The 21,906-nt window shown below is 36.0% G+C and overlaps 1 long non-coding RNA gene across 1 annotated transcript; it reads left to right on the top strand.

Annotated features, from left to right (window-relative positions):
• The first annotated feature begins 750 nt into the window (after positions 1–750).
• Positions 751–2,568, top strand: LOC122294010. Its single transcript, XR_006237440.1, has 2 exons — positions 751–2,143; positions 2,288–2,568. It is a non-coding gene; the product is annotated as an uncharacterized LOC122294010 (long non-coding RNA).
• The last annotated feature ends 19,338 nt before the right edge of the window (positions 2,569–21,906 follow it).

Raw genomic sequence — 21,906 nt, 5'->3', positions numbered from 1 at the left:
TTACTAAATTTATAAATTGACATAATTAAATATAATACGGTAGATCATAAAATTATTTTTAATATAAATTAAATCTATATCATTTAAAATTTTATCAATTTATAAATTTATTTTATAGAATTTTTTGTAACTATAAAACTTTTTATTATATTAACAACACGTGGGCCATGAAAAGTCAAGAAAACATGAATTTTATCTCAAAAAATTTAAATGGTTTTAATTTTTGTTGTTGTCTAACTCCTTATTTTAATAAAAAAAATTTATAGCCTTGCTGGCAACAACTAAAATATTTTGAGAATGAGGAATTTAGTCACAAGAGAATGATAATATTTTATAACATAACAATGAATGATTAATCTGTAAAACAAAATAATTTGAAATAACTAATTCCACTAGTTGTCCCTTTTCAGTCAAAAAATAATTTAGAAAATCAGGATTTCCCTCCGGCAAAGCTGCAAAAGTGGAGAAAATTAAGGAAAATCGTGTCATGTATAAATAAACTTGGTCCATTGAATCCCTCCTCTGCCTAGCCGTATCCCAAGATGGGGAACGAATATCGTAGTCGGCAGCGTATAAAGTAAGGCAACTTAATTCATATTAAAGAATTATAGATGAAACAAAAATGACAAGGAAAAAACAATTAAATGGAAAAAATAAAAGTAAATAAACCGCGGCCCGCCCTTCACCAAACCATCCAATTTTACTTGGTCTTAAGGTCTTGATCCAAGTTGTGCCAAGTTCCAAAAAGTCACTCATGTCCTACGTCCCGTCCCCCTTATAAATATAGCTCGATCCTAGCCCTCTTCGTTCATTGCACACCTTGTGAGGCAAAGAACTTAGCTTAGCATTTTTTTTCTATAGCTTTGTATAGGCTTTTCTTCGTCTAGATTCTGATTCATACTGTAAATTATCAGTACAGGAGAATCTGTAAAGCTCAGGAGGGATAGCACCAGCCATGTAGTACTCTAACGATGATCATCATGTTAGGGTGTGATCAGTACTGGTGCTATCTATCCTGAGTTGCACGGGTTCTTCTTACTTTCTCTGGTGTATAGCGATTGCTAGCTGCTCCGATGATCAGTGGTCTCGATCGGCTCCGATCGAGGATATTGATCGGATATTTGAAATCTGGGTCTATATAATACTTTATTTTCTATTTTATTATGCTCAACACTATATGCTTATTCTTAAAGACAGAAACTTGGTTTTTATTTTTATTTTTTTTATTTGTGTTTTTTAAATAGCTATATATGTTCGTTTTCTTCCAGCTTCGTGTTGCTGGGATGGGTTAATTTAATTGTTTGATGGTCGTTCTCACTCCTCATACTGTCATACTCATATTTTTTGAAGTCTTTTAAATATAAATTCTGGGACCTGCATATAATTAAGATGGGTTACTCTGGATGGATCGATGTGTATCTTCTGTATCACGATTATGAGTTACATCTGTGATTATTTATGTTGGGAAAAAGCTGGTTTCATTAGTACCATATATGCACTTGTTCTGGGTATAATTTTAGGGAATTGGAACATATGGCAACAGAAATGATCTGGTCCTTCTATCCACTTGATCATACCCAACCACCGCTCCTTAATTACTTTACTTGAATCTAGTCTGCATGCGTGCCAATTTGCTGCTGGATCTCATTTCTCATACTTCTAACTGTTGCTGGTATTTTTTGGTCAATTATTCTTTGAGATTTGGAATGACTTGTTTTTTACATGGCTATTGATCCTGACTTCTTTTGGTTTCCTAATATTTCAGGTTTACCATCAAGAGTAATCTGAAGTTTCCTCCAGAAGATGATCCTAACTCGTTGTGCCTGGATTTAAATTCCTGCTTAAATTTCTCTTTATCAAAACTTTGGAACTTATTGAAGTCTAATATACTTTTTCTGTTCTTTTAGCTAGTATTTATTAAGCGTCAGTTTGAAACCCTAGGTGAGAGCGTTTCAAATAATTGAAGCTGAGCTAGGGTTTCATGTTTGACTGAAAGTTTTGCAGGCTTTTGACTGGTGGGTATCAGGCAACTGTAGATATTTGCTCCTTTCCAACTCCGTTCAGAACGCATGCAGTCCTTTCACTTTCATTTCTACATTATCTTGTTCATCAGCATCATTATTGCCTGTGCAGAGCAAATCTGGTGTAATTTCAAACCATTTGGCTCTCTGGATGATTATTTTTATTCCCGAGTTTTCATTTGTTCCATTAAAGAACTAAAAGATCAGCTGTATTTTACGTTGATCATTAGTTTCAATGTTAGATTTCCGTCTATTCCCTGTTTCAGATGCAACGTACCGGATCGTCTGCTCTGGGCCTTGTTGCAAAGCGTTGAGATTTGAGAAGCCTGACCTAACTTTAGGGTACATGTTATCATTACTGTTTGGGGACAGAGAAAGCAATCACTTGTAATAGATCATTGAACCTTCTGATATTATGATTGTATCTTTATCCTCACATGGTAATGTGCTTGAACAGGAACCCCGACTTATTTCGAGGTTTTTGAAAAGATTTGCTTCTAAAACAACCTCAAAAAGTTCTATATAACTTTTAAGAATTGCTGTGGAACTTGAATGCGAGACCTTTTGCATTAGGGTTTTGGTGGGAAGGAAAGAAAAACAAAAACAAAAACAAAGCTAGCTGTGTCCACTGATTCCACTCTACAATGACTCACGGATTTTGTGCTGTGGATTAACGTACGAGTTCCCAAGTGAATGGAACATAATCTGACCACTACTGCATAAATTTCCCAGTTACAACTTACAATTATGTCTCTTTGATCAATTATTAATCAAAAATGATATTTACAGTGTGGTTGTGCAAGTGATGTGTAGTTGTTTTGAAAAAAAGAAATTAATGAGATTTATCTGAAAAAAATTAATTTTTTAATTGTGAATTTTATTTTTTTTAAAGTGATTGTGTGACGTTTATAATTTTACGACTGTATGTAGCAATGTAGCATTACTCATTATTAAAATGCCACCAGCAATTTTTATAGATCCCCATTAATGGTTGGCCTATGCTGATCAGAAGGGTACCTGCGAAAATTATTGGAATTAAATTGCAGTGAGTAATTGAATTACTGTAGGGCATTGGTCTGATGATGCCCAAGATGAGCATAAAACAAGAGTAAAATACTTTTAACTACAAATAATTAGAGATTATAATAAAATAAATTTATAATTTGATGTGTTAGGAAGTAAAATAAAATTTATAATTAGAGATTATAATAAAATAATTTATAAAATAATTTTTATCATAAAATTCGTTATATAATGAATTTTAAGAAATTATATTAATTATTTATAAATTTATTTTTATGTAATTTCTTGATATTTATAACATTTGAAAAATTGAGTAAGAAATGTAAGTAATAAGAATAGAATATATAAATAATTAAATTTAGAATTTTTTTTATATTTCTAAATTTTGAGATAAGTAATGATTTGAAACAATATAATATTTAATAGAATTTAAACTCTCGTTGAGGCGAGTCTGGCCCATATCCCTTTTTTAGGACAAGTCACACATTAATTTAAAGTCACACATTAATTTTAAATTCTATGCACCGATGAAGAAGTTTGAGCAATTTGGAAGCATTTGCAATGAAACTAATTTTTTTAGTTATAATAATTCAGTACTCTCTTGTAATTAAGCTCGATATTTCTGTCATAAATGAAGGTTTATTTCTAAAAATAATAATAAAGTGCCTCCTCCATCTTCGAATGATGTTAAGTTATACATTCCACCTGGCAGCCTCGATGTTTACTGAGACATCTCTATGTTTTTTAATGGCATTAATGGTACTTGAGATGGTGCACTCGCGGAATTGCTTCGTTTTGCAGCAACGTCAGACAGGAGCAATTCCTTGTTTGCTATAAACTTCTAACTAGTTATAATAACGTGGCAACTTGATCTTCGGCTAACTTGATTTGGCAATTACGTACTGGCCACTACATGATATTTTTCAAAGCACAGGCTACTCGATTTCCACCTAAAGCTGAGTTGTTGTGTAAAAACTTCATAGAAAAATAGAAAGTTGGATTAATTTATTTAAGATGACATACTTTAATTTCTTTTGAGAAATGATTTAACAACGAAGAGATTCAACAAAAGTGAATCTACAAACTAACGTGGTTTGATATGAAATGTTATATTATAAAGTTATTTTTATTATAAAGTAATTTTAACGTATTATATGAAATTATATGTGAATTTATTTTTGTGGGATCTCTTTATGGTAATAACAGTCTAGTACTTCTCATTTTCTTTTAGATATCTCGCTTGCTTCTTTTCTCCTTCGTTTCAAGTTCCTTTAGGTGATCAAGTTCTAGAAGCACATGATGGATGCAGAGGTTAGAATATAGAGAATCACCTTCACGCCTACTTAATTTCTTACAAAGTTAAGCACATGCTTTAATTTATCGAAAGATCAAATGTACAACACCAAGCTGAAAGAGTACTCAGTCTGCTACAACTTGGTTAAATTAGATGAAACTTGACGACATATTCACATAATAATTTGGGATTACCAGTAATTTTTCTAAGGCAATATACCAAGAAAAGGAGAAAGGATCGAAGTACTGACCAAATTGTCTGAAATTTCGACAGGAAATTGAGAGACCTAAGCGGAATGAAACAATCAAAGAGTGGGGATGGGCTCAAGATCTCTCGTTAAATTCTGTACCCAGAAAAAGCGTGGCTGTAATAGCAGGGACGAAAAATCCGTCTTCAGTTTTGGCAAATCATATCTTCTTTGCATGGCAGTAAGTAATGTTTGGGTGGTGATGGTGATAGGCTCGGGGCACGCAAAATATCATAGGAGTAATAGGATATAGTTATGTATTGTGCAAGTATCGCGTATTCTTTTTAGAAAATAGTTTATTATTAAAAATTAATTTTTTTATATAGATCTCGTATTTACTCACTTATTTTAAAAAGAATATACAATACTTGTACAACTCATAATTGTAAATATCATTTCTCAAATATAAATGAGAATGGAGTTTTTGTTATCATTTTTATTGGATTGGGCCATGGCCCGTTGTTCAGTGGACCCTTTAGGCTTAATAATATTTTTTCTAAAAGTTCAAAGGGCCCAAGTTGGTCTGGTTATCTTTGAGAAAGGCCGAAAAGATTATGACATGTTAGATGTACACGGCTCTCACTCTTTGATTATGTACACTTCAACATATTGGACAAATAAAGAAAGCAAGAATAAAATTTATTGTGTGTTGTTTCTTTTACTATTTTACACATTTACTGACTGATTGTGCAGTTACTTATTTATATATCAACCACTTAAATGGATTGATACTTAAATATGTAGTCCCATTGGATCAATACACTTACCAAAAACAAAAAAAAAAAAAAAATTGTATAGTCTCATTGGAACATATCATTGCAAAATTTGAATTCATAATCTACGGCTACGTAGAGTTAGAGTTTAAATTCAGGACCTTTACTCTTATACCAAACCACGTAGAAAACTCTAAAATTTAATGTCTGTTAACAATGTACAAGGGTGGATTATTTACAGTACAGCCTATAACAGCATTCACAACGCCCTAAAGCTCTATCAGGAAAGCAAATGTGATATCCTCAAGATCCATTCCTTCATAGCCGTGGCACCAAAGCAAACCGTGTACCAGGACATTTGTAAGCTTGCTCTTTTAAACAGAGCTGCTCTGATCATCTTGCCCTTCCACAAGGAACGCTCAAGGGAAAGTCTTAGAGGAGGCACAGGTATAGTGCGAGCAGGAGCCCGGTCTGCATAATTGAATCATGTCCTGGCCCACGCACTATGTTCTGTTGCTATTCTTGTTGATAAAATCCATTTTCAAAAGCGGCCTCGGTCACTCAGCGCCCAGAAGCATTCTCTCCACCATCCTTGTTCTCGGTCATTCTATTTTTGGGAGGAGTAGATTCTCGAGAGGCCCTGATTTTTGCAGATAGAATGGCCAAGAACAAGGATGCGTCTCTTACTGTAATACGGTTCCTTTCCCGCAAGTTTGAAGGAGACGGTCTAGTGGAGAAAAGGCTCGACGATGGGGATGGTGAGATGGTTTTATGTTAAAAAAGAGAGAAATAATTAAAAGGGTTGCTTATAGAGAGGGGGTGGTGAGTAATGGAGAAGAAATAGTGGCAGCAATTAAGGCAATGAATGACGAGTCCTTTGAACTTTGGATTGTAGGAAGAAAACAAGGCTTAAATCCGGTCCTCCTCGAGGGATTAGGAGAGTGACTATGAGAATCAAGAACTGGGAGTGATTGGGGACTATATTGCCTCAGCACGAGACTTTGGTATGTAGCTCTGCCTCCGCGCTTGTGCCTTGTGGTACAACAAATTTTGAAAGGAAATCATAGGGCTGCTTCACTAGAAACAGTATGCAGTTTATGTTAATTAGGACTTTAGCATGCTTTGTTTCCATCATGTAAGTATAAAATTCTCAATTATGGCAAATTAGGAGTCTCGTTTCTGTAAATCTAAGAACTCTTATGTCTGGAGTATTGCCAAATTCAAAAGCGTTCTTGAACGGATCAAGACCACTTCAAAATCTCATTTCAATTTGAGGACTTTAAGTGAGGGAGAAATAGACACGTGAAATAAAATCATGACATTCATTAGAATTGCCTATTAAATGAGTAGCATTAAATCTTTTGACTAATTTTAAATGAAAAATAAATGATATTGTTTCATGTGTCTATTTCTCATTCACTTAAGGCCAGATAAGAATTTGAGAGAATCTTTTTCCTTCCCGAACAACACCTTATGCTTCTTGCTTGGCCATAAAATCAGCCATAATTAATTAGGTTGTATCTATTTTATTTAGTTATTAAGTTTGTCGTTATTGATTTCGCCTCACAAAATTAATATATTTTGCTTATTTATTTAAAATTAAATCATCCTTTTAACATTGTGTTTCGTACACTCTTAGGCCAGATTTCAGGGACTTGGGCCTTTAACTCGAGGCTTGTAAAATGCAGAAAAGATGAGGCTTGAGGAGGGTGGCCTTGGGACCGAAGAGCCTCCGATGCCAAAGTCAGTAAAGGCTTATTGGATGTTTATAAATAAATACAAAGAGAAAAAATAGAGAGAGCCAGAGCGCTTCCTTGTATTTGGGGGTGGCTTATTTATACTAGCGCTTGAGAGGGACAAATCATTTCTAGTCCGGTGGGACCCTTGTCCCCTTCATTGTTCTTTGCTGTTAGTCTTATTAATAGGGTGTGCCTTTACAACGGCACTATTAATGTTGCGCATGGCTTAGGTTGGACTGCCATTAATGCGGTGTGGTTCCCTGTTTGACCTTGTCCTGCTGGCTACTCCTATGGCCCATCGATGAAGCTATATTAGAGAATTAAAGATTACTCCTTACTTCTCGCTGGCCTGTGTGGACAGGTACTTGAAGGTTGGGCGTTGCTCGAGGAACTACCTGGTAGGTGCGTCCCTTCCTCGGGTATTGCCCGGGGGTCGGGCTGAAGGCACCCTCTTTTGCCAGGCCATGGACCATACTTCTTGCCCCCTAGTTGGCCCATGCCAGGGCTCGATGGTAGAAGGGGAAAAACCCCTTACAGTTACCCTGCTAATTTCCATTGGGTGAGGCCGATGGGAATTCAACATAATGCCCAGTCTTGCTGCTGTGCCCCTAGCTGCTTATAGGAGGGAGGATGGCCGGCTTTGCGGTTTGGAACGACTGTTTCCATTATCTCTTTTATGACGTTTCAGCTTGGCCTCTGGTGGCTCGCTTCGCAAAGGTGGTGACTGTCCGAGTTGGTGTCCCTTTAATCGCCTTGAATGGCTCTTTCTCTTTTCGTCACCTCGTTGTGCTTACCCCCCGTTTTGTTTATAACGCGTTTTCCTCACTGGTTCTTACCTCCTGCATTTCCTTATTCACCATCTCTCCTATCTTCTCTGATGGCTCCTGAGAGAACTGCCCAACCTGCGACCCCCATAAGAAGCAAGTACATGGGTTCGCCCCTCGCTGGTAGTGGTTGGCATTCGACCATCGACCGTCGGGCGTTGGAGAATATACACACCACCTACCAGGTTCCCGACATTGTAGTCTTCGAAGTTCTTAGTCCTAACGAAGGGACTCTAGATGCCCAAGGCCATTCTTATAAGGTAGCCCTCTTCCTTGCCATGTTTACTAACGGCTTGAGACTACCTTTATCTCGTCCAATCCACGAGGTATTAGATCTTTTGGGTTTGGCCCCGTCGCAACTCCATCCTAACACATGGAGGAATCTGACCGGTTGTTGTGTTCATTGGCGCCAAGCCCTGCAGGGATCCCATCCCAAAAGTGCCAATCTCACTGGTCGCAAGTTCCTTCTGACCCCATAATGTTTCAGATAATAATGGTCAGTTTTGCAACTTTAGGGCGATGCAATCCCTTGTTTATATGGAGAAGCAAGTGAAGAACTGGATATCCAAGTTCTTTTTCTGATTAGGCCTGGGTTGGAGTCCCTTGAGGGCCATGCTAACTGTCGTGAGTTTCCCATTTGGTCTGTTTGGGGAAAGGTTCCTGAAGACAAGGTGGTCTGCTTCTTGCCCTCCCCGGCTAAGAAGGAGTGAATCAATATTGTGAAGGAGTGGGCGAAGAGTCATGCCAGCAGTGCTCTGTCAGAGGTTCTTCTTTTGGAGGAGAATGTTTGGATCTACCTCTTTCCCTATGAGGGAACTAGCCTAGGCCCAGAGGTCTTCCCAGCCCATCCGCAGGCTAGCCTTGCTCAGAAATGACCCTCGCTCCCTCTGACTGCAACTAAAGGGAAGAAGCCTCGCTTGGAAAGTGCAAGAGCTGGTGACTGTCTCATGTCGGAGGTTCGAGTTCTTGAGGGACGGGCATTGGTTACAATCGAGATTGTCCGTTTGGTTGTTTTGTCAAGTTCGGCGAAAGAACCTTATCGCCTAGCTCCCATTGAGATGACTACAGACTCTTCTTGCTAGGGGTCTTCGGAGTCATTGGCGAGGGACATTTCGATTGAGGTTCTTGCTATGCTGTTGCTTGGTCCTAGAGATTGCAATACGAACCCGAAGGCTGGGGGGCTTGCCACTTTATTGCGAGGATCTCTGGCAATTGGAGGTCCTAGACGTGCTGGCGCGGTTAAGCATCCTTTTGACACAGGCTATGTGGTTGCTCCCACCTTTATGGCACGCTCGGCCATAGGTGGCCATGTTCCTGAGGATGAGGCTGGCGTTACAAGCACGTCCTCCATGGTGCCCCAGACAGTGGCCAGGGAATGAGGTAGCAAGGCCCTTGAAATTGGAGCAAAGATTCTCAAACTAATTGGGAGCTCATATCCGGCTGCAGAAAGGTTAGCCATCGCAACCCATAATGCTGAGGAGGTCGATTGTCCGTCGGTCAATGGACTCCTTCTGGATGTTGTAGTTAGCAGTGACCCGGGAGGTTCGGGCGAAAACCCAGTTGTCCAAGTGGGGCTGTCGGCTAGGGGGACAGTGCGGCCCGATGTTGTCAAGTTTGGAGGTTAGTCCCTTGACCCTCATACTGGAGATGGCATCGATGGCATTTGCCTGGATGAGGTGGCCACACAAGGTTCTAGCCAGGAAGGCTCGATCGAGGTCATTCCTCCCTTGGCCCAATGGCCCACGGGGGCCCCATGAGGAGGCTATTAGCCAGGTTGTCAAGTATTTGTCTAGCCTATTCCACGAAGTATGTCATCTCATTCTCCTTTCCCACCTTCTTTCTTCTTTTATCGTCCCTTCGGATACTACAACTTATCTTGCATTGTTTTTCTATTGATAGGGTTGCTCTGCTTTGGCCGCTTTTGTTGTGGATAGCCAGGAGGCTGTTGTGGAGGAAAACCTAACCCTTCGTGCGATGAGCCGGACAACCCTACGGCGTGTTGGCGGCGAGAGGGAGGAGCAACAGCTAGTTATTGTCCGTTTGGCTTTGGAGGAAGCCATTGAGAGGTTGTCCAAACTTGGAAGCCGTCGGAGGGGAGCTGAAGAAGAAAACCAAGAAGGATGCCAAGTTGATAACGGGAGCTCATCCTTGATCTCAAGAAGGGCTTCTCGACCGAGGAATGGCTTGTCGTGGACTTTCAGAGGGGCCTTTCTCATGTGCAGGAGGTTGCCTCTTGCTTATATGGCCAGTTGAAGTTGGTTGTAGGCGTCTACGACATTGCATGGGACGAAGAGTGTGCAAGGGTCTTTGATCGATGCTAGACCATCTTTTGGAAAGTTCGCAACCATTCCCGTGGGAGTGTGAAAGGTTCTCGTGTGACCTGACCTCGGTATGGTCTCTATTGACAAAGAAGCTTTTGAGCACGATTGCCGGTTAGGGATGGACCTGATGCCTGATGCATTCATAGGCCCTGCTGATCTAAACTAGCCAGTTTCAGAGGTCAACGCTTCAGAGACTAAGGATCCTGAGCTGGAAGTTGCTACACCTGTTCCTTAGTCTGCTTGTCCTTTTTTTTTTTGGCGTAGCCATTACGTGCCTTGTATTTAGATATCTTGATCATTAATAAAATAGATTTCTTTGTCATTTGCGGTATTTTTATTTGATTATTTACCCTCAATTGATCTTTGACACTTTCTCGTCTTAACGTGTTTAAGCAGTGGAGGGCTTCTTTCTTTTTGTATTTTCCCTCCCCTTTTGGTTTTAACTCGTCAAGTCTTATAGGGCTCACATGATGAGAATTCATCTGGCCTCTCGCACTTCTGCTGTCGTCCACTCGCCAGGCCCTAGGTGGCATCTCACCCCACCAAGCCTTCAAGCATCCAACTTTCCTTGGACATGCTGTTGTGCCTTTGGCAGCCTCCACGTGTTGCTTCCTAGTGCTTAATTGCGTTGATGGTGCCTCATCGTTTCCCGTGCATCTTTAGCAACTGCTTAGCTTTCGTAATCATGGCAAAATCTGACAGTTTTACTATGCATTTAAAGCGCCATTCGATCATCTCGCCATTAATTTTGTCTGTCAGATATTCCCTCTCACGTCATGTCATTGGATTCATGCTGCTTGAACCGTGAGAATCACGGGATTTGGACTGTATGGGTAGGTGCCAGTTTCCTTGGACTTCAACCATCGTGTCTGCTTATATAAGGCCTCCCCCCTTCCCTGGTCATCGATGCACTCATTCCCTCTCTCCATTTTTTGCAAGTCCAATGATTTCCCTCCTTTTCCGCATGCCTTCCATTTTGCATTGATTATTCTACTTCTCTTAGCTCTCTTTAGTTACCGAAGCTTGGCTCCCATTACGTTGACATGCCTTGTCTTCCCTACGTCGAAACGCTTTATTGTTATCCAAGTTCTTGGTTTGTTGGGCCTGATTTGCTAGCGGTGACCATCTGGTCGCTTTCGTTTTGCAGAAATGCATTCTATTTCTTCATCTTCCTTATCTCGAGTAGCGCATTCTTACAGAAATGCATTATATTTCTTCATCTCTCTCATCCCAGGTAGTGTGTTCGTACATGTTGTCTAGATGACTAACACAAGAGGGGGGGTGAATTGAGTTGTATTTAAAAAAATAGCAATTATAAATCAAATATACAATATAAAATATAAACAAAATATGAAATAATAATAAATTAAAGAGTAAGGGTAAGGGAGAAGAAAACTCAGTATGTTAACCAGGTTCGGTCCCACTGCTTACGTCCTTGCCTCAAGCTACCTCTTGAAAATCTCCAAATTCATTATTTAACCTTTTTCAGGTGAAGATAGAAACCTATTACACCTTTGAACAACACCGCTACAAATGATCCGTGTAGAACACCCTCTACACTTGCTATCACCTTACATGTGGTGATTAAATTATTTCCTGTGTAAAATACTTTCTACACGTACAAGGGTTATATACACCCTTTTACTAATACAAGAGTTGATAGTGGGTAGGTTATCAGAAAACACTCATCAAAGAGTGAAATAAAAATAATATAGTGCAAACTATATATATTTCAAAATGAACAAGGATTAAGGATCAATTCTTAGAGAAGAGAGAATGAAAGCTTTGAATGAATGTTGTATGCTCTTGGTATTGTGAATGTGAAGCTTTCAAATGATCTATTTATAGACATATGAGATTTTATATTCAAATTTAAAAAGATTCACATGTCAAAGATAACAACATTCATTTTTTCAAAAAATTCAAATAAAAGATTCTTCTTTTTCAATTATCAAAGACAATATCATTTATTTTTCAAAAACTTTAAATCTAATCTTTTACTTTTGTTATATGACAAAAGGAGCACACTTTACTTTTAAAAAATTCAAACCTAATCTTTTTATTTTTTGCATATGATAAAAGGAGCACACTTTACTTTTCAAAATTTTCAAACAAAATCATCTACCTTTTGCATAAGTCAAAAAAAGCATAAATCATTTTGAAAATATTCAAATAAAATATGTACATGTGAAAGATGAGAATCAATTATCTTTCAAAATTTTCAAATTTAATTTTCAAAATATTTATACATATGTAGAAAATGTATTTTAATGCTTTATGATAAAATATTAATTTTGAGGCTTAATCCTAATTTTAAATTTTAAGAGATTTACAACATTACTATATGACCTTAATGTGAACTTATTCCATTTTTACTCATGCTTGTTTCCTTGATTTGTTTGACTCTATTGTGTAGACAACTTGAACTTGAGACTCTTTTATTTTTTGAATTAATTTGTTATCATCAAAATTCATGTGTAGATATATAATTACACAAAACTTGAAACCTTGGGTTCAACAATCTCCCTCTTTTTTATGATGACAAATACTTGATAGAACATGAAGCCTGTATTAATACTTAAACTCCTCTGAGAATGTGCATTAATTTTTCAAGCAAAAGTATAAATATAATTCCAAGCATATATAACAAGTTTAGCAATTTAAATAATATTAATGTTCTAGTTTAACATTTCTCCCCCTTTTGGCATAATTAAAAATGATATGCAACAAGTAAATGGACTAAAGAAAATGGTGTGTTAGTAGAAACTGTAGATAGTTAAAAAAATAGATCCGTTCGTGACTCGACAAGTGTGGTTGGAGATTTGAAAAAATCGCCTGATGTTGTTGGCAAACAAGATTGAGGGCTTCGAATTTCTAAAAACATGTCATTTTCACCGATCGATAAAAAAATCATATTGCTCATTGACTTAGATGATAACTTATATTGTTTTTTATGCTATATCTATAAAATCAGTCTTAAAGTTTATCCAATCCGCATCAAATTTTCTTCTCATCTCTATAACTCAACTGCATTCTTTCAATATTCTCGCTTTAAGCTTTCAATTCTTTTCTCAATGGCTCATTCTTCTAACATTTCTCTGGATCCATCTATGAGGTATTCTGCACCTCAATCTCCTGTCCTTTTTGCAGCTGCCATTGATACCATGTTGCAGCAAGAAAATAATAATTTGGCTAATAAGTCAGATTCCGATGCTATCTACGACTTGGTGAGTCTCGGGACTTGCTACTCTTCCTCTATTGTTACTTTTTTCCAGCGGGTACAAGTCAGAAATCATGAAGTTGAAAAGCTCAAAGAACAAATTATTGTACTTCAACGAATTGTTCAAGAGTCTCACACAAGGAAAGGAATCATTCGGCAGAAAAATAAACAATTGAAATTTCTATTAGATTCTTCATTCTGTTTGCCAGTTCCCATGGATAAGAAGTACATGATATTATATGAAGAGAATGAGCGTTTCAAACATGAGGCTAAGACTCTTAAATTTATATAAAATTATTTAAAAAATCTCTCTCTATTTTTATTGACTCCGGTCTATCTTTTAAGAGATATTCATAACATGTATCATATCTATTTCTCATCTAATCATACATAATCTATATTCTAGTAAAGGTTTTGTAAAAATATCTACTAACTGATCATGTGTGTTTGTGAACTCTAATACTATATCGCATTTCTGCACATGATTTCGAAGAAAATGATATCTTATTTCAATATGCTTAGTTCTAGAATGTTGTATTGGGTTCTTTGAAAGATTTATAGCACTTGTATTATCACATTGATTGGAATATGATTATACATGAGTTTAAAATCTTTAAGTTATTGCTTCATGTAAAGAACTTGAGCACAATAACTACCTGCAGCAACATATTCTGCCTTAACAGTAGATAGTGCAACAGAATTTTATTTTTTACTAAACCAGGAAACTAGTGCATGATCTAAGAAATGCCATGCTCCACTAGTGCTTTTTCGATCTATTTTGTAACCAGTATAATCTACATCTGTGTAACTGATTAGATCGAAAGATGTGTGTTTAGGGTACTATAACCCTAGGTTAATTGTACCACTAAGATATCTAAGAATGCGCTTAACGACAATTAAATGAGATTCTTTCAGAGATGATTGAAGGCATGCACATAAGCACACACAACATAATATCTGGTATACTGGCTGTCAAATATAATAAGTTACCAATCATATCTCGATATACATTCGAGTCAATTGGCTTATCGGTTTCATCTTTATCAAGTTTAGTTGATGGGCTCATTGGTGTTCCAATTTCCTTAGCACCTTTCATCTCAAATTTCTTCAGTAATTCTTTAATATATTTTGATTGATTGATGAATGTCCCACTTTTTACTTGCTTAATTTGCAATCTGAGAGAAAATGTAAATTCTCCTATCATGCTCATTTTAAATTCTTCCTGCATAGTCTTAGCAAAAACTTGGCACATATTTTCATTAGTAGCACCGAATATTATATCATCAATATAAATTTGAATTAAAAGAATATCATCATTTTCATATTTAATGAAAAGAGTTGTGTCGATTTTTCTTTTTGAAAAATATTTTTCAATCAAGAAACTACTGATTCTCTTGTACCAAGTTCTAGGAGCTTGTTTGAGTCTATATAGTGCTTTTGTGAGTTTGAAAACATGATTTAGGGAAATATGATTTTTAAAACTTGGAAGTTGCTTAACATATACCTTTTCATTTATAAAACCATTTAAGAAAACACTTTTAACATCCATTTGAAAAAGTTTGAAATCTTTATAACAAGCATATGCAATTAGCATTTGAATAGTTTCTAATCTTGTGACTGATGCATATGTCTCATCATAATCGATTCATTCTTCTTGATTATAACCTTGGGCTACAAGTTGAGGCTTATTTCTAGTAATGATTCCGGACTCATCTTTCTTATTTCTAAAAATCCATTTTGTTCCAATAATAGTATGATTTTTGGATTTAGGAACAAGTGTCCAAATATCATTTCTTTCAAATTGATTTAACTCTTATTGCATAGTTAGAATCCAAGATTCATCAAGAAGTGTTTCATTAATATTTTTGAGTTCAATCTGAGATAGAAAAGCAGTATGATTGCAAATATTTCTAAGAGATGATCGAGTACTTACACCTCGTGAAGGTTCTCTTAAAATTTGTTCAATTGGAGATCTTTCACAAATTTTCACTGTTTGTTTGCATCTTATATTAAATTTTGATGATCTTTCCTGATGTTTCCATGTTGAATTTCCTCTATTGTGTTCTCTTTGTTGAAATTGAGACTTTTTGTGTTATTTATACATCCTGTTTCTTCATCAATAGATTTGTTGGAGAGTAGAGAGTTAGATTCATCAAATACTACATGTATAGATTCTTGTACAGTCAAAATCTTTTTATCGAATACTCTATAAGTTTTACTATTAGTAGAATACCCGAGAAAGATACATTCATCAGATTTTGCATCAAACTTGCTGAAATTATCCCTGTCATTCAAAATAAAATATTTGCATCCAAATACATCAAAGTAATCAATGTTGGACTTTTTCTCATTCCAAAGCTCATAGGGGGTTTTTATCTAACTTAGACCTTAGTATAACTCTATTTATAAAATAACATGCAATACTTACCGCTTCGTCCCAAAAATAACTAGGCAAGTTTTTCTCATTGTTCTTTATTCTTTCCATCTCTTGAAGAGATCTATTTTTCCTCACTACTACCCAATTTTGTTAAGGAGTTCGAGGAGCAGAAAAATTATGCACAAAACTATTTTCATCACAAAATATTTCAATATTTTTATTAACAAACTCTTTTCCTCTATCACTTCAGATACTTGAAATAGTATAACCATTTTCATTTTGAATTCTTTTGCATAACTTGGTAAAAACATTATGTGCCTCATCTTTTTGAGCAAGAAAATTGACCTAAGTATATCTAGAGAAATCATCAACAATAACAAATACATAATATTTTCCTCCTAAACTTGCAACTCTATTTGGTCCAAAAAGATCCATGTGTATCAGTTGCAATAGTTTAATAGTGGAAATATGTTTCTTGGTTTTAAAAGAAGTTTTTGTTTGTTTACCAAATTGACATATATTACAAATTTTGTCTTTAAGAAAATTTATTTTTGGTAAACCTTTCACAAGATCATTTTTTGAAAGTTTGGAAATAAGTTCCATATTGGGATGACCTAGTCTTCTATGCCATAACCAACTAGTTTCATTTTGAGCTGAAAAACAAATAGCATCTTATGAGGTAATTTCTTCAAAATCGATTGTATAAACATTGTTGCTTCTAAAAGTAATAAAACAAATATTACAATCATGATCATTCAAAATAATATAATTATCCATTTTGAAAATAACTGTAAATCCTTTATCACATAATTGACTTATGTTCAAAAGATTATATTTTAGACCTTCAACAAGTAGAACATATTCAATTATGAGAGAAGATTCATTACCAATTTTATCTATTCCCACAATCTTACCTTTTGAGTTGTTTCCAAATGTCACGTGTCCTTCTTCTTTAGATCTAAGATTAAAGAACTTAGTCTTATCTCCTATCATGTGTTTTGAATATCCACTATCTAAAAACTATTTATTTTTACTTGTGGATAACTTCATGCATATTTATAAAAATAATTAAAATGATTTTTCTTAATACTCAAGTTCTTTAGATTTTTTATTTATTAGTATTAGAAAAAACAAGATTTTTAGGTACTCATATGGCCCTAATAGTTATTGTATGCTTTCTTCTAATAGGACGAGCATGATAATTATGACAATTTTTATTACAAAAATTACAAATAGCATGTGGCATATAGGAAGAATTTGAGTGATTATAATAGTATCCTTTTTTGATTAAATTATTTTTATGAAAAGAATTCTGAATATTAGACTTTGATGTAGAAGGATTATCAAAAATTTTTTTATATGGTTTGTATTTTTGTTTTGGCATATATCCCAAATCTGCCTTGTCAAAAACACATCTTTGACTACCAAGAAGTTTTTCAAAATTTCTTTTTCCATTCGTAAAGTTGTCAATAATATTTTCTAAATCAGTTTTCTTCTTCTTTAACTCAAAATTTTTATATTTCAAAACGATGCTTTTTTTTTATTAAAATATCAATTTTATTTGTTAAATAAGAATTTTTCTTTTTTAAAGTAGTATACTTGATACCCAATTTTTCAAGTTCTTCATGTACCTCTTGTAAAATATTTTATAATTGTTCATATGAAGGATTTTCAATATTATCAAGATTTGTTACCTCAATGTCATCTTTAGCCATAAGACAAAAATTTGCTTATTCTGCATTGCTTGCTTCAATATCTGAACTACTTAAATCATCATTCCATGTAACTTTCATTACTTTCTTGCCTTTGTTTTGATCTTTCTTTAACAGAGAATAATCTGACTTGATATGACCAGGTTTATTACATTTATAACAAATTAAAGTGTCATTTTTACATGAATCTTTCTTGAAAAACTTTTTGAAGGATTTCCTTGGAGGAGTTATATTTTTTTTAAGAACCTCTGAATTCTTCTTATCATCATCGCAACTTCTTCATCTTTGTTGTCATTTTCCTTATCTTCATCACTTTCACTTTCATGAGAAACAACTTTAAGTGTTAAACTCTTCTTTGAATTTCCTTTTTCTTCTCCTCTTTTCAATATGTACTCATGGGTGATAAGTGATCCGATGAGTTCATTCACTTTGAGCTTCTTGAAGTCTCTAGTTTCAAAAATTGCTGTCAGTTTTGATTCCCAGCGTTTTGGTAGAGAGTTGAGAATTTTTCTTACTATCTCCATCTTGGAATAAATTTTGCCAAGAGCTGTCAAGCTGTTTATGATCTTAGTAAAACGAGTTTGCATACTAGAAATAGATTCGTCATCATTCATCTTAAACAATTCATATTCATGAGTAAGAATATAAATTTTTGATTTATTGACTTGCGAAATTCTTTCATAAGTAACTTCTAAGTTATCCCAAATTTCTTTTGCCATAGCGCAAGTCATTATTCTATTAAGTTCATTTCCATTCAGAGCATTAAATAATAAATTCATAGCAGTTAAATTCAAAGTATAAAGTCTATCATCTTTACGATCAAATTCTTCTTTTTTCTTTTTGATTTTTACTCCATCAACCACTTTTGTTGGAATATAAGGTCCATTTACAATACATTTCCAGATTTCTCGACCTTGAGCCTGAAAGAATATTCTCATTCTAACTTTCCAGAATGAGTAATTGTCTCTACAAAAGAGTGGAGGCCGACTGCTAGATTGACCTTCACCAAATAAAGATGCAATATTAGCCATAAGATCTTAACTTAAAAGATAGTTAATCTTATAACAGAACTCTTAATTCTGATATCAATTGTTGCCTAGATGACTAACACAAGAAGGGGAGTGAATTGAGTTGTATTTAAAAAAATAGCAATTACAAATTAAATATACAATATAAAATATAAACAGAATACGAAAGAATAATAAATATAAATAGTAAGGGTAAAAGAGAAGCAAATTCAGTATGTTAACGAGATTTGACCCTATTGCCTATGTCCTCGCCTCAAGCTACCCCTTGAGGATCCCCAAATTCATTATTCAACTTTCTTCAGGTGGAGATAGAAACCTATTACACATTTGAATAACACCGCTATAAAGGATCTGTGTAGATCACCCTCTACACTTGCAATCACCTTACATGTGGTGATTCAACTATTCCCTGTGTAGAACACTTTCTACATGCACATGGGTTATACACACCCTTTTACTAATACAAGAGCTAGTAGTGACTAGATTATCAGAAAATACTCCTCAATGAGTGAAATAAAAACAATACAGTGCAAACTATATCTCTCTCAAAATAAACAAGGATTAAGCCTCAATACTTAGAGAAGAGAGAACGAAAGTTTTGAATGAATGTTGTATGTTCTTGGTGTTGTGAATGTGAAGCTCTCAAATGATCTATTTATAGGCATCTAAGACTTCATATTCAAATTAAAAAAGATTCACATGTTAAAGACAACATCATGCATTTTTTGAAAAAATTCAAATAAAAGGTTCTTCTTTTTCAATTGTCAAAAACAATATCATTCATTTTTCAAAATTTTCAAATCTAATCTGTTACTTTTGGCATATGATAAAAGAAGCGCACTTTACTTTCCAAAAAATTTAAACCTAATTTTTTTACTTTTTACATATGACAAAAGGAGCACACTTTACTTTTCAAATATTTCAAACCTAATCTTTTTACTTTTTGCATATGACAAAAGGAGCACACTTTACTTTTCAATCTTTTCAAACAAAATCATCTACTTTTTGTATAAGTCAAAAAAAGTATCAATCACTTTTGAAAATATTCAAATAAAACATACACATGTGAAAGATGACAATCAATCATCTTTAATATTTTCAAAATTCAAATCTTTAATCACGTAATGCACATGTAAAAGATGACAATTAATCATCTTTCAAAATTTTTAAATTTTATTTTCAAAATATTCATGCATATGTAGAAAATGTATTTTAATACTTTATGAATTAATTTTGAGCCTTAATCCTAATTTTAGATTTTTAAGAGATTTACAACATTACTCTATGACTTTAATGTGAATTTATTCCCTTCTTACTTATGCTTGTTTCCTTAATGTGCTTGACTCCATTGTGTAGACAACTTGAGTTTGAGACTCCGGTATTCTTTGAATTCATTTGTTATAATCAAAATTCATGTGTAAATATATAATTATACAAAACTTGAAATCTTGGGTTCAACAGTACAGAAATGTATTCTCTTTCTTCACTCATCAGGACTTTGCTGGTGTGTTTACGGGAGATCTCTTCGACTCGACTGAGCCACCTCTCCCTCCTATGTAGAAATCAACTCTGAGATGTTCTGATTCTTGGCGTCTTTCCCCGTTAGTGTTTTTTTTAGTTGATTTTCTCTCAAGTGACATTCGGTAGAGGGGCAACAAGAGACTCTCTCGCAGCTGTTGTTGGCTCATCGTAGTGATATATATCTCTATCCACTCTTTCCACCAGTGAGTGCTTTGTTTGGATGATGTTCCCTTGAGATGCAGTCTTTGATCGTTTTAGTAGGTAGGAACGAATGGCGGAGTCTTCGGCCTCCAACTTTTAGTGAGATATGATCTGGTCCGGTCCCTACCTTCCTAGTTGGTGTTCTTGGCTAGTCGTCCTTTGTACTGGGGCTTTAAGTTGTAACTTGTCGTCCTTTGTATTGGAGTTTTAAGTTGTAACTTGTTGTTCTTAATAAAATTCCTTTGCTTTTGTCATGCCGGCTTTATATATTCTTTTGTGTTCTCTTTCCACGCTTTTTGTCTTGTTTTCTTCTCTTTGCTCTGTCTGGCTTGGAGGGAATAGAGGGAATGGTTGGGATTCTGCATCGGACAGGGGATGGCCACCTTTCTGAGCTACTTAGTTCACCCTACCGGTACTGAATCCCATGATTCCCACGACCCTGTCGGTCGTTGGCTCTTTGCTTGTAGGGCCTTTATTCGCCGAGTATCTTTTTGTTGTAGGTTTCGTTGTCATAGTCAATGTTCTGTGTCAGGTGGTCAAAGGACCTACCCGTACTCCATCGGGGAGAGGTCAAGGTGCTTCAAGTTAGCCCACATCTTTTATCCCCCAAGGAGGTAACTTCTTTGGGCGGTCTTGTGGGCTCGCCTGCTTTTTCGCCACGATGGGAGTTGGAGTAAGTATTTGGGTCGCCATGAAGCCAATCTTTCTCTCCGTCACGGGGAAAGTAAGGCGGCCTTTGGTTCAACCCATTTCCTTGATCCGCGGGGAGGTAACATGTTTGGATAGTTTGAGTCCCGACCTACTCTCGCTCGTTGACATTGTAGGGAAATGTAAGATTTGGGTTAGGCTAGAGCTGGGTCCACTCTTCGTTCATAGCAGAGGTTGGGATAAGTATTCGGATTGCCCAAGGGGCTAGACCCACTCTCCTTCGTCGGAGGGATGTGGCAGCATTTGGCGTACTTGTCCCTTTGATCCTTGTGGGGAGGTAATTTCCGAGCAGTTTTGTTATTGAACTTGCTTTCGCCTGTTGACGCTTACGAGGAAGCTAACTTCATTTTCTCTTTCGGCCAGCTAAGGATTGGCTCTCACTTCGCCGTGGGAGGGATAAAGTAGCCTTTGGTATTACACCCATTCTTTTGGTATCCCACGGGGAGGTAATTTTTTCGGACAACAATGCCGTTGGTCCTCTCTTCACTGCGATGGGGGTCTTGGTAAGTTATTCGGGCCACTGAGGGGCTGAACCCATTCTCTACCGCAGGAGGGGCAGAGCGGCCTTTGTTTCAACTCTCCACTTTTACCTCGCAAAGAGATAAGTTGGTTGGGCAGTTTTTTACTAGACCCGCTCCTGCCCATTGGCACCACAGGAAATGTAAATGTTAACCAATGGAGTTGTTGCCTGTTGCTCACATTATTAAGAGATCATCTTGTTTCGCTGAGGCGAGTGTGGTATACTTTCCTTAAAAAATGACATTATTTCATTAATCAACAAGAATTTACAGCGCTTGACAAAGTTCACAAAATAAAAATGGTGAGAATGGGGTCCTCGGTAGGAGTGATTTTTCCTGCGACACCTCTGCCCTTGGCACCTTGCATACCCTTTTTTGTACCCTCTTCAGCCCCCCCTTCACGAATAGGGTCGGTCATGGACTAAAGCCTACATGGCCT

The sequence above is a fragment of the Carya illinoinensis genome, chromosome 14 (genome assembly GCF_018687715.1).
Source record: "Carya illinoinensis cultivar Pawnee chromosome 14, C.illinoinensisPawnee_v1, whole genome shotgun sequence".
NCBI lineage: Eukaryota > Viridiplantae > Streptophyta > Magnoliopsida > Fagales > Juglandaceae > Carya > Carya illinoinensis.
The sequence above is the reverse complement of the archived record's forward strand: the minus strand, read 5'-3'. Positions and strand labels throughout refer to the sequence as shown.